A 13,648-nucleotide genomic window follows, 5' to 3' on the forward strand; every position below is an offset into this window, starting at 1 on the left:
CATGATGTATTTGCTTGGTCTTATGAGGAAATTCCAACATAGATCCATATATTATCAAGCATGAAATCAAGGTTTATGAAAATGGAAAGCTTGCTCACCAAAGAATTTGACCAATACACCCCCGCAAAACTGCAGCCATCAATATTGAGGTGGAAATTTGTTTACATGTTGGTTTCCTTTACCCACGTTCCCTTAATGGAATGGGGTTCCAATCTGGTTCCTGTAGATAAAAAATAGGGTGTCATATGCATCTGTGTTGACTACTGGGACTTGAAGGCTGCGTGTCTAAAAAGAATTTATCTGGCACTGTTCATCGACCAAATAATCGATGTCTGCGCCAGTTACGGATCCTTCTCATTTATGGATGGTTTCTTGGGCTATAACCAGATCACCATCAAACCCACGGACTAGCACAAAATTGCCTTCAATTTCCCTTGGGGAATATTTGCATATCGAAAAGTCCATTCAGTTTGAAGAATGCTTGAGCAACATTTCAACAGGACATGGACAACACATCCCATGATATCAGACATATAGTTCAAGCTTACATGGACGACCTTCCAGCCCATTCCAAGAAGCGAACTCAACACCTTGTTCATTTACGAGCAATTTTACTTAGGTGCAGGTTCTATAACATACGTCTAAATCCACACAAATGTGTTTTCTTTGTCGAGTCTGGACACCTAATTGGTTTCATTGTCTCCAAATAAGCGATTAGGGTTGATCTCGATATGGTAAAGTAAATTACTCAATTTCCCAAACCACAATCTATTTTGCAGCTCCAATGTTTTCAAGGGAAAGCAAACTTCTTACGGTGATTCATCATAAACTATGTCGAGCTGATGAAAGGCTTTATGCACCTACTAAATAAATGAGTACCATACTTGTGGGACGATCAAGCCCAATGATCATTTGATGCCTTGAAATAGGCACTTATATCAGCCCCACTACTTAGTGCTCCCAACTATGCATGACCCCTTCTCCTCTATCTGGCAACCTCACCATCCTCTATTGGAATGGTGTTGGTCCAAACTCATGATGATCTGAGTGAGAATGTGATATATTATCTCTTGAAAGGCCTGGCTAGGCCCGAACTCAGATATTCACATGTGGAAAAGTTGTCCTTGGCAGTTGTCTTTACTGTCAATCGATTCCAACACTAATAATTATGTGACAGACTAACATCATTGCTTTGGAGAATCCCATGAGACACATTTTGTCTCATCAAGTCATTGGAGTAAAATATTCCAAATGGATAGTTATCCTCCAACAATTTGATTTGGTTTTCACCACTACTAAGACGAAAAAATCCTTAGTCTTCACAAAACTATTTTCTGATCTTCCGATCGTCAATCCAAATGAGATAGCTCACGATCCTCTCCTGGATGAATCTATCTATTTGATCGACTCAACTAACCCTTGGTATGGTGACATTCTTGTCTACATCCAAGCGCAATGATTTTTCCCTGAACTATCATCAGGTGATTGTCGTCACATCTGCCACCAAGCTCGAAACTATTTAGTGTTGAAAGATACTTTATATCATCATGGCCCCGATACAGTTCTTCGATGTTGCCTCACTCATGAAGAGGGAGAACACGCTTTAAATTACTTCCATGATGGGACATATGGCAGTCATCTTTCTGGCATATCTACTGCCCAGAAACTTTTATGCACGGGATACTACTGGTCAACCTTGTTAAAATATTGTGTCAAGGCAATATAGTAGTGTCACCCTTGTCATGTATTTACAAAGAAAATTTGCACTCCTCCAGCCCCCCTACACCTAATTATCTTTTTCGTCCCCTTTGCCAAATGGGGTACTGACTTCGTCAGATGCAACCCCACTTCTTTTGATGGACACAACTACATAATTGTCGTTGTGGACTACTTTACAAAATGGGTCGAAGCCATTCCCACTTTTCGGGCCGATTGAAAAACTACGGCGTTATTCCTATTTAATCAAATAATCTTTCATTTCAGTGTGCCCTGCATGATCGTTATAGACCATGGGTCTCATTTTCAGAATCACATGATGTCCGACTTAACATTGTTGCTTAGTTTTCGTCTGGACCAATCGTCCAAACCAATCATCCTCCTACTACCCCTAGGGTAATGGCCAAGTAGAATTCGTTAATGGCATCTTAAGAACCAAGATCTACAGGTTAGTAGGTAATCACAAAACCCACTTGCACCGCATGTTTATCCTGCATTGTGGGCATATCGAAATTCAGTCAAAATTGTTAGAGGCTTTAGACCATTCCAACTCGCTTATGGCCTAGAAGCGGTACTACTTATGGAGTGCCAGCTTCCTTCCCCACAAATTGTTGTCGAACTCTTTCCCAACACTGCTACCAAAGAAGAGTTCTTGCTATATCTCAATCAACTGGACAAAACCCAATGAGAGGCCAAATTGGCACTCAAAGCCCACAAGCGTTGGTTCAAAGCCTAGTATGACATAAAGTTCAAGCCTTGTTCTTACCACGAATGTGATCTTCATTTTATTTATGATAAAAAGCACAACCTCTTGGGGGCAGGAACGCTTCAACCCTTATGGATTGGTCCATATGTCATCACTAAGGCTGGCTCAAAAGGGGCCTATGAACTTCAGGACTGTGAAGGAGCCCTGCTTGTGGAGCCCTGAAAATGGGCTCAATCCTAAAAAGTATTATGCCTAGTATTCCACTAGGCATGTGCTTTGTAATCCTATGTATTTATAAGTTTTGCTTCTTTTTGGTGTGACTGGATTTTTGGCAATTTTTGAGTATTTTTCTCATACATGTTTCTCGTTGCACAGATGTCTTCATTACCCTTACCATACGTAGGATATGTAGATGGTGCCAGTTGTCACACACGACACATTGCATCAGCTGCTTCGGTCATTTACACAGCTCCGTCAGAACTAGTTTGTTTCGAGGGAGTCTTTCTTGGTACTGACACCAACAATATTGCTAAGTATATGTATGTAATTTCACTTCTCACTGAAGCGTCATCTCGAGACATCTCCAATCTCGTGGTCATGTTAGACACTCAACTTGTCATTATGAAATTGACAAATCATTATCACATTCACAATCCAATATTGTTACATTATTATTTAAGGGTGTGACTCTTGGAACATCAATTTGAGTTTATTACATATGAACACATTCCTCGAGAATTTAATGCAGTTGCTAACTCAATAGCTAACTATGTATTAGATTGGCATTTGTCTCATTTATTATAGATACATGTATGAAAGTAAAGATTCACATAGTTAAATATTTACAAAAACATTAAAAAACATTTACATCATAAAAATTCCAAATATATATATATATATATCGAAGCCAGTCTTTTACAATGGGAAATACCCAAAACTTGGGTGTTTTAAGTACAAAATGGCTAATAAGCCTCATTATAAACACTCGTTAGCTATACCATGTGCCGGCTAAAGAGCCTATTGCTCATGAAAACTCATAACAACTCTAGCTATCCTCCGAAGAGGAACTAGAAACTACTCAGGCACACTGACAGTGTGTCACTTCATATTAGCGAGAATCTCCCTCATGGGAAGTGGAGGAATGCCCATGATCAGGCCTTTGAGGTTCCTCAGAACCTCGCGGAGACTTTGTGCATCATCTCTATCTTCGGAAGCTACTACTCCCATGCAAGCTCCAGGTAGTCAGTCCCCACATCTTTCTTGGTGAGACATGCCTACAAGTCGTACTGGTTGCACATATGTGTCAAGAAAACGCTTCATGTTAGTAATTGTTCATCCATAACAACAAAAAAATTACATAAACATTCAAAATCTAAAAAATACTTTAAGGTATTCTAAAAAAACTTCTTACCTTGAGGCCCCCAATGTGTACCAGGTGGCAGTGTCAAGTCTAAATCTCCTCTAAAGTCCATGCCTTCATAGGCATAGTCATCAATCATCAATATCTCGTTGCTGAGCCACTTGAAGAAGTCCTCTTCAAAGAAATGTCATATTGGTCCCCCTGTAGTATGAGGATCAAGAGAGGCCCATCACCCTTGCCTAGGCTCCCTGGGATAAATTAGACCCACACACATCTGTGGTCTTATGAGGGGCACCCTCTCAATTATGAAGGACACGATGAGAGTGCCATACCCAAAATTCATTTGGTTGCTGTTGGGCCGCTAATATGTCATTATTATTATCACTTGTTAACACCTATTTCATCCATTTCTACACTTCTTTATCACGTCATTATCATGATTTATCATATAATTCCATTTTATAATTATTTATACTCTTATGGATAAATATTATTTCTTCTCCTTTATTTTTAATAAATTGATGATTATTATGCATGATTTTACCAATGATGGTTTATTAATAAATTTTTTGTAACATCACTCACCATTTTAGCCTCCAAGATATTTTCCAGATTGCAAATTTGATCTCCAGCTCATCATTAAATATTCCAACTCAGAAATTCGTTGGAATAAGAAGTGACAGTTTTTCATTGGACATTTCAGGAAAATGGAGAAGAATCTGGAAAATATGAAATATGGGTTTTGTTCATAACGGACCGATTTAGTTTCATAATAAACGGTTTTCCCAAATTCAGTCCGTATTAATAGAAACAAAAGGTTCTCTAAATACGATTTTCTCATATTCATTGTTGCGACCGTCTTCTAAATTATCTCAGTGGCAATACCAAATTCAACCTGTTTCTGTTGAATGTGGATGGAAAGATATTTCAGATATGATCTTACTGATCAATTTGTTGTGAAAAATCTAATTTTGCTATGGGAATCATTTCATAATCATCTCTGTTGTAACTTCTCCCTGCTCTCTATGTATTTAAATGAAAATAGAGATCAAAGAAAAGGGATAATTAGAGATAGGATAGGATAGGATATGAGGAGAGGGGCTAATCGAGAGATTTAGATTTTTACTTGGGACCTCAATTTTAATTTCAATATACAGTATGATTTTGAAGGAGACCGTATTGTAATGAGGATTGAATTCAATGGTTAATACATAATTTACGTTGCGGTTCATTTGTATTCTTTGAAGTAGCTTAGCAGTATTCATTGGTGGCTAAGGGCCCGGCCTCTGGTGGATCAAACTGCTACCCTTTGTGTTATTCACACAAGTTTAATTGGTTTGATGTTTTTCCATTCTTTGCTAGTTTATCTTGTTTGCTATTTTCTGATTTCCTGTATTGCAATTAGTTTACTTTCCTTTATTCCGACCTTATGTACTTTGCAGCTTTGTCATTTGATTCCATTTACGCTTACTGTAGATTAAATTGATTATCAGTTAAGGCATTGAATCTATTTGATTATGATACGAATGTGGTTATTATAGAATCAACTAAAAGAGATTGGTTAAGGCTACTGAACTCTCGGTTGACATCATTTCCATTTGAATTGCTTAATTGAGATTGAGTGTGATTTAGATAGAATCAGCTATAACAGATTGGTTAATGCTACTATGCTCTTGGTTGATGCTATTTTCAATTGAATTGCTTGCTTCAGATTTGATTATGGTTTTTCTTGAGATTAAGTCCTGATGCTTAGATGTATTATTTCCTTTAAAAGTTACAACTTGAGATTTATGATTGCATCTGGTTACTCTCGTATTGAATTTAATAGATTTTCTTAAATAATTACTCTCTAGATTTATAGCTTGCACATATTGTGTACACTCTTGAAACAAAAAGACTTACCCAGGTTGATAATTAATGTGAGGCAATTAGGAGTTCTAAAGACACCTTTTAGCACCCAACATTTTGGCGTCGTTTCCGTTGGGATCAATCAGACTTTTAGAGTTTGTTGTTCCCTCAAGGGAACAACACTTTTTTCGAGTTTTTTTGTTGTTCCCTCAAGGGAACAACACTTTTAGAGTTTTTGCAGTTCCCTCTAGGGAACAACTCTTAAATTGAGTGTTTTTTGAGTTTTTGTTGTTCCCTCCAGGGAACAACACTTTTAGAGTTGTTGTTGTTCCCTCTAGGGACCAACACTTTTAGAGTGTTTTTGTTGTTCCCTCTTCGAAACAGATTTTTTGCTTCTTGTGAAGTTTTGTGTGTTGTGAATAGCACCTCCATCCTCTTGTGGGATTATTCCTAGTTCATCTCAACCACATTTTACTGATTCCATTTCGTGGCATGAAGTACACTACTTTTATGAGGACAAGAAATTATGGATTCTATTGAAGTGAGTTAATATCATTCATGTTATGATCTTTAACATGACATGTTCTGGATGAGAGATTCTTTTTAAGAAAAGGGACACAATTATTTATTTACTACTTTACTGCATTGTTTTCTACTCTACATGATACTGATTGATCATCTTAATACCATGCTGGTTCCACCCTTCCTGGTTATAATTCTCTCTATCTGTAATAAATGGGATTATGGGTATATTTTTTTCTATTGACATCTTTAACTTCTTCCACCATCCTTGCTCTTAAGGAGTACTGAGCTTCCCTTTATTTATCATAAAAAAGTGTAATAACAACAAAATTTTGTTTGTAGAAGGAGGATAGGGGGTCTCATTAAGAGCCAACCTACCATGTTCATAAGGCTGTAACAAAGTGACATTCCCATTATAGCCACCACACCAGGGTTATGATCCATTGGATAGCCAAAATATCCTTGGAACAGGAGGTCTCATCACGAGCCATCTTGATCACTTCCTCTACATCCTAGTGAATGGCAGTGTGGTTATCTGTTTACCACACCAGCACATTGATCTCTTCTATAGAACAACACTGGAACTCTCCATTTATAAATTGAGGATCCTGGCTCATATGGGTTAAAATGAAACCCTGCCGAGGCTATTGATGCCTACTGGCATCAGAGGCTCTGCTTATGGTATTGAAGTTATACCTTATCGTCAATTATTACTATAATTCCCTTTTCTTATTCTCTCTTTTTATCAGAGAAGTTATTTCCTTATTTTTTCCCTGTTTTGAACCTTTACGCATGAGAAATTGTTTTCCAATCAATCGCATCATTCTCAGCTAGAATACCGTCAGCAAAGCATCTTTTTGGCATATTGCTGTTCTTTTTCTTTTTCGCATAACTTATCATCAATCCAAAGTGTCCTATCTCTTATTCATAACTATCTTTACACACTCTGCTCTCATTATAACCATACCTCTTGCTATCCTATCATTGATATGTGTACTCTGCTTCATTTACTGCCGTACTATTCATTCCCTTGCCTTGCCATCAGAACAACACTTTTCCTATGCTTTATGGTCATGAATGCCCTTTTCCAATTGGAGGGGGAAGGTTATTCAAAAGTTTTTTCTGATTGAAATTTTTTGCATGCAGCTTATCTATTGCTATTCAAAACTAAAACTGTGGATTCAAGAAATTTTCATGCAGTGTAGTGATTTGTTTACAGGAGAGCAACAAGTATGGGGGGAAATCTATTCATAGTAAGGCCACACTATTACAACTAACAGAAGAGGCTCGAGAAACTCATGAACGCGAACAATTTTTCAGACATGATGTGCTTGCTTGGATTCCACCTTTTGCATCACTTTCAGCATCAACTCAGCCTACATCAGCTTCAACAAATGCCAATCCATACATTTCATTCCACATTTTTTCGGAGCTAAAACTTTAGGTAAAATAGCATAAGTTTCTGATTTATTGAAAATTTAGGAGACTTTCATGAAAATCCATTGAGCATTATTTATCATCATTTATTCCTCATCTTTACCACTTCCCATTTTTTAGAGACATATCATCTTTCAGTTTGGGGGAGTGTTACTTTCATTCATTTCTTTCTCATCCATTAATATTCTTTTTCATCAATTGATCTTCTTATTCATTCTCACCACCTCCCTTATCCCATGTTGTTTTACTCCAAGCATATATTTCAACAGTTTGTAGCAACCACCTCAATTTGTTTTTTTAACATTGCATGAGGGCATGCTAATTCCCCAGTTTGGGGGAGGAACTGCTACACATGATGAATGTTTTCTACTTTCTTTCTCATTTAAGGCATACAATTTCATTTTTATATAGTGTAGAAATTTATTTTCATATATCTTTAAAACTATGAACCGAATTCTTGTGATTTTTTGGATAACAAAAAGGTATCATTAAAATACACAAACCCAGATAATTTCAAGTTAAATTAGTTCATAAAATTTCAGAAATCATGCACTGTCACCTACAACCATTTTGTTTATATCTCATGATTCGTGCATCAAAACAATATGATTTTTGGATCATATAAGCATTAATATAGTATAAATCTACTTGCAAAATTTCAGCAAAATCTGGTTTGTAGTTTTTGAGGAAATGGTTAATGAATTTTGTTGTTACTTATATCATATTTTGCTGCAACTTCATATACATATAGTTGAACGTCAATGTGAAAATTATTACCCCTTCATCAACATTGCTAAAATTGTTCATTATTTGAGGAAGAAGTCATTTGTTCCATCAATTTCATGACTTGGGATGAACATTTTTTTATATAGCTTGGTTAATATAGAAGCTTCCGGTTGCATGAGGAAATGCAATATATTCAGTTTGGGGGTGTGTTGGGCCACTAATATGTCATTATTATTATCACTTTTTAACACCTATTTCATCCATTTCTACCCTTCTTTATCACATCATTTATCATGATTTATCATATAATTCCATTTTATAATTGTTTATGCTATTATGGATAAATATTATTTCTTTTCCTTTATTTTTAATAAATTGATGATTATTATGCATGATTTTACCAATGATGGGTTATTAATAAATGTGTTGTAACATCACTCACCATTTTAGTCTCCAAGATATTTTCCAGATTGTAGATTTGATCTCCAGCTCATCATTAAATATTCCAACTCAGAAATTCGCTGGAATAAGAAGTGACAATTTTGCATTAGACATTTCGGGAAAATGGAGAAGAATATGGAAAATTTGAAACATGGGTTTTGTTCAGAATAGACCGAATTAGTTTATAATGAGAAGTTTTCCCAAATTCAGTCCGTATTAAGAGAAATGAAAGGTTCTTTGAATATGATTTTCTCATATTCACTGTTGCGGCCATCTTCCAAATTATCTCTGTGGAAATACCAAATTCAACATGTTCCTGTTGAATGTGGATGGAAAGATATTTCAGATATGATCTTGCTGATCAATTTGTTGTGAATAATCCAATTTTGTTATGGGAATCATTTTGTAATCATCTTTGTTGTAACTTCTCCCTGCTCTCTGTGTATTTAAATGAAAACAGAGATCAAAGAAAAGGGATAATTAGAGATAGGATAGGATAGGATAGGAGGAGAGGGGCTAATGGAGAGATTTATCTTTTTACTTGGGACCTCAATTGTAATTTCAATATACAGAATGTGATTCTGAAGGAGACCGTATTCTAATGAGGATTGAATTCAATGGTTAATACATAATTTACGTTGCGGTTCATTCATATTCTCTAAAGTAGCTCAGCAATATTCACTGGTGGCTAAGGGCCTAGCTTCTAGTGGATCAAACTGCTATCCTTTGTGTTATATCTTTCTAATTCATGCAAGTTCAATTGATTTGATGTTTTTCCATTCTCTGCTAGTTTATCTTGTTTGCTTTTTTTGATTTCCTGTATTGCAGTTAGTTTACTTTCCTTTATTCTGACCTTATGTACTTTGCAGATTTGTCATGTGATTCCATTTATGCTTACTGTAGATTAAATTGATTATCAGTTAAGGCATTGAATCTTGTTGATTATGATAAGAGTGTGGTTATTATAGAATCAGCTGAAAGAGTTTGGTTAATGCTACTGAACTCTCGGTTGACATCATTTCCATTTGAATTGCTTAATTGAGATTGAGTGTGATTTAGATAGAATCATCTATAAGAGATTGGTTAATGCTACTATGCTCTCGGTTGATGCTATTTTAAATTAAATTTATTGCTTCAGATTTGATTATGGTTTTGCTTGAGATTAAGTCCTGATTCTTAGATGTATTATTTCCTTTAAAAGTTACAGCTTAAGATTTATGATTGCATCCGGTTACTCTCATATTGAATTTAATAGACTATCTTAAATCCTCTCTCTCTAGATTTATAACTTTCACATATTGTGTACAATCTTGAAACAAAAATACTTACCCAGGTTGATAATTAATGTGAGGCAATTAGGCGTTTTGAAAGACACCTTTTTAGCACCTAACAACTACGAGTCTTGTAGGTTGTCAGTTCTGACTTCAACTAACGAAGAACTGCATCACACCATTTAAATATCTGAGGCGCGACACAGCCAATAGCAAGAAATAGTTCAGCCTTTATAGCAACATGAGGACTCTTGAACCCAACAAGTGCATGATCATCCATAGTATGGCCCTCATGGACCTAGACCTGATCCGCTCGATGGGGACCCAATTTCTCACTAAACCACTGTTAGGTCTATAGTAAGTTTGGACCAACTCCAGGGTGGACCACGGATCTATCTTGTCCTCAGTCAGGTTTGCTCACACACCTCTGCACGAAAAACAAGCCAGAAAATAGATATTGTCCCTATCGATCGAGAGCTTATGACCCTCGATCTGGAACACCCCTTGGTGTTAATCCCAACGTTGGATTATCCAACTTAGAAGTTCTTCCTGACCCTCCATCAGGTCAAGCCTTTCATAATTGATTAAGACACATATTTGCAGTGCAAGTATGCATGTTGGATCAATCAACATCTGTAGTTCTTGGCTATCATGAGCTCTTTCTCTCCATAAACTCATGATGATGGATCAAAAAATGCACAAAACAACCCAAAAATCAGTAAAAATGATGAATAAATTCTACCTAAATCACATACTGGGGTTTGGAAGTTTTCCCATACACATTAACGCACACCCTTAGGGCATACAAGCCACATTAACACCCTCCTATAGGTCATGAAGGGTGTTTAACGCCCCTCTATATGTAGAGGGGAGCATTAGTCACATTTTATGAGTTAGGGCTTCCCCAAAATTAAAATGCAACTAAAAGAGGTTAAGGAATGCAGAATATGGGCTTTTCCATCTACCTGGAACAAAAACATGTCTAATGGTCACCTGGATTGCTCACAATCGTCCGGGGAATATTTGCTCCTATTTCGCTCTAGAACACTCTCGCAACAGTCAAATGATGTAAATGGTGAAAATGGAGGCTCAAAAAACCTCCTTATAGTCACTTTGGAGGTATGAATCATCTTAATTAAGTCATTGAAATAGACATATTTCATTTCCTATTCTATTTATCATGCACCATGTTGATATATTAATGTTAATATTACTCATGCTTCAATGAAGGGATTTTCAGGGCTGAATCATAGAAATGACCATGTTCAATTCACTATGAGCACTTTATTTTATGGGATCTTTTCTTTATCTTGAATTCAAAAAATCCCTAAGTTTTCATCATTGGGCTCGTAAAAATCCTACAATGATGATATCAAGACTTTCTTTTTGGTGCCCTTTCTCGCTCTTAAATAGAAAAATCCTTGAGTTTTTCACTTCTTTGAGCTCGTTAAATCTACGAAGAAGGCATGAGCAATTATTTTCTCTCTCGTTGCTCACTCACTAAACTGAAAAAGATACCTCGTGTTTTCTTCATTTGACTTGTTAAAATTTGATGAAGATCTATTGAGTTTGTCATCATGTAACTCATTAAAATTTCATGATGAATATCGAGTTTACTTCATCCCCTCATACTCATAAATGAGGCAAGCATCTATTGAGCATAGGTTTATCAGTTTATTTGAACTCAGTAGAATAAATAATGAAAAAGGAACCATTTCAGGTATGCTATTAAATCTTTTTCACACCCAGTTAACAACTATGACAAAGGGACCCCTCTGGAGTCTATATTTACAATCTTTTCAGACTCTCGAAATATGAATAGACCACCAAGTTTACCCATATCGACTCATTAAATTAATCAAATGGGGAAATTGGACAATACAATTTCTTTATGTCAGTATTTTGGAAATAGTTTTTTGTCAACAGTAATTCCCTTGAACATGGCACTTCCTTAGTAGAACCTTCTTTACGACGACCTCTCAAAATAAACCTTGTCATCCTATGAGTTAGCCTATATACCCTGATGTTCTTACATCTATCTATCTTAACACTCTTTAGTGTTCATGAGTCTACTGCTGCATGGTTAAACCCTTTGTGTTGTGCCTTCTATTGGTCAAGGGATCCCTTTATCTTCTGGTTCCTCCATTAAACCATCAAACATTTTCTTCCATCATGCCCTCTGTCGATTTGACCCAATGCTCAAACTATTCTTCAAAATAAAATCATTCTTGTCCCATTTCGTGTCAATTGGTCTAGGACACATTATTTCCTACGTTTTGATAGGTCTCTTCCTATCGACTTCAACACTTTATCTAGTGATAAAACCCAGAAACACTTCAATACCTTGGAACTTACAGACATTAGTGGCAGGTTACCTTTTGTTTGGCTAGTGGTTTTCATTATTGGCTCCTTTTTAAATGATTCTATGAGTGTTTGATGACAAAAACATTATTCACACTCATTAGATTGTACTGTGCATCTTGAAGACCATCATCATTATCGGTGGCCATCCTCGCATCTATTAATAATCTCCATTATTGACCAGTAATCAAACGATTTCGTACATGTTCGACCTCAATATCTTTATTCACATGTATAGAAATATGTTGTTGAGGTGAAATGGAGATCAAGACCTTGGGTAGAGGCTTACATCACTCAACCTTGTTTCCTCTCCCAAGCTGTGTATATTATTTTTTGGAGACTGCTCATCAGAATGATATTATTATGACACAAGATCCACATTTGTCTTATCGGTGGAAATGATCGTGACATCTCTTTATTGAGAAATCGCTCTGACATAGCTACTAAGCGTGGGAATGCGACTCAAGACATGATTTTAGATTTTATATATGTATGTGTTGTAATAGTTTTCTCGTAGTCCCGAAGCTCTGATCCTCTCTCTCTTTTTTCCAAGAACATGACAATTATAAAGTATTTCGGCCATCGTCTCTGCCTCTAATCTCACACATTAGGGGGCATCTGTTACACAGGAAAATTACCTCCTCATCAGCTAAGAGGAGAATGGTAAGATGACTGAAAGATTCACCAAGTTCACAGGCCTATTTTCCAAACTAATGGTCTCTAGGAACTAGAAAGGTGCTTTATAAAGCTTCCTAGCCATTCATCAGGTGCGTTAGTCTGTAGGGTAACTCTCAGTGTTTCCTTAGGGGGTGTGTTAGTCAACTTTTGTGAGTTTCTATAGGTCAAAGGAGTATGTTGACTAAATAATATCCCTATATTCACTCATACGTTAGCCCATAAAGTAGGGAAACATCTAGATTCGATCTATTTGAGGACTTTCTATTCCTAATGGAGTCTACAAATAGGGGAAGAGCGATAAAGCATGGAAACATCTCAGCGTTTGCCCAAAAGAACTCATGAAAGAATTGGCAAGGCTTATCCTCTCCTGCTATATATTTGAGGCTAGGTCCATTGTGAAAGGGATCGAAAGTATTGAAAGGATTGCCTATTGACTGTCGAAGCTTGTATTAGACATTGGCTCTTCAAGAGGTTAAGAAGAGAGAGAGAGGGAAGCTAGAGGAGTAAGGAAATATTGATACAAGTGATGGTTGTAATCACTCTCTCCTATCATTAATATAGATCTGCAGTTTTGTTGTCCAC

This window comes from Pinus tabuliformis, chromosome 8 (assembly GCF_031772625.1).
Source record: "Pinus tabuliformis cultivar Carrire ecotype Pingquan chromosome 8, CPIR1, whole genome shotgun sequence".
NCBI classification, from domain to species: domain Eukaryota; kingdom Viridiplantae; phylum Streptophyta; class Pinopsida; order Pinales; family Pinaceae; genus Pinus; species Pinus tabuliformis.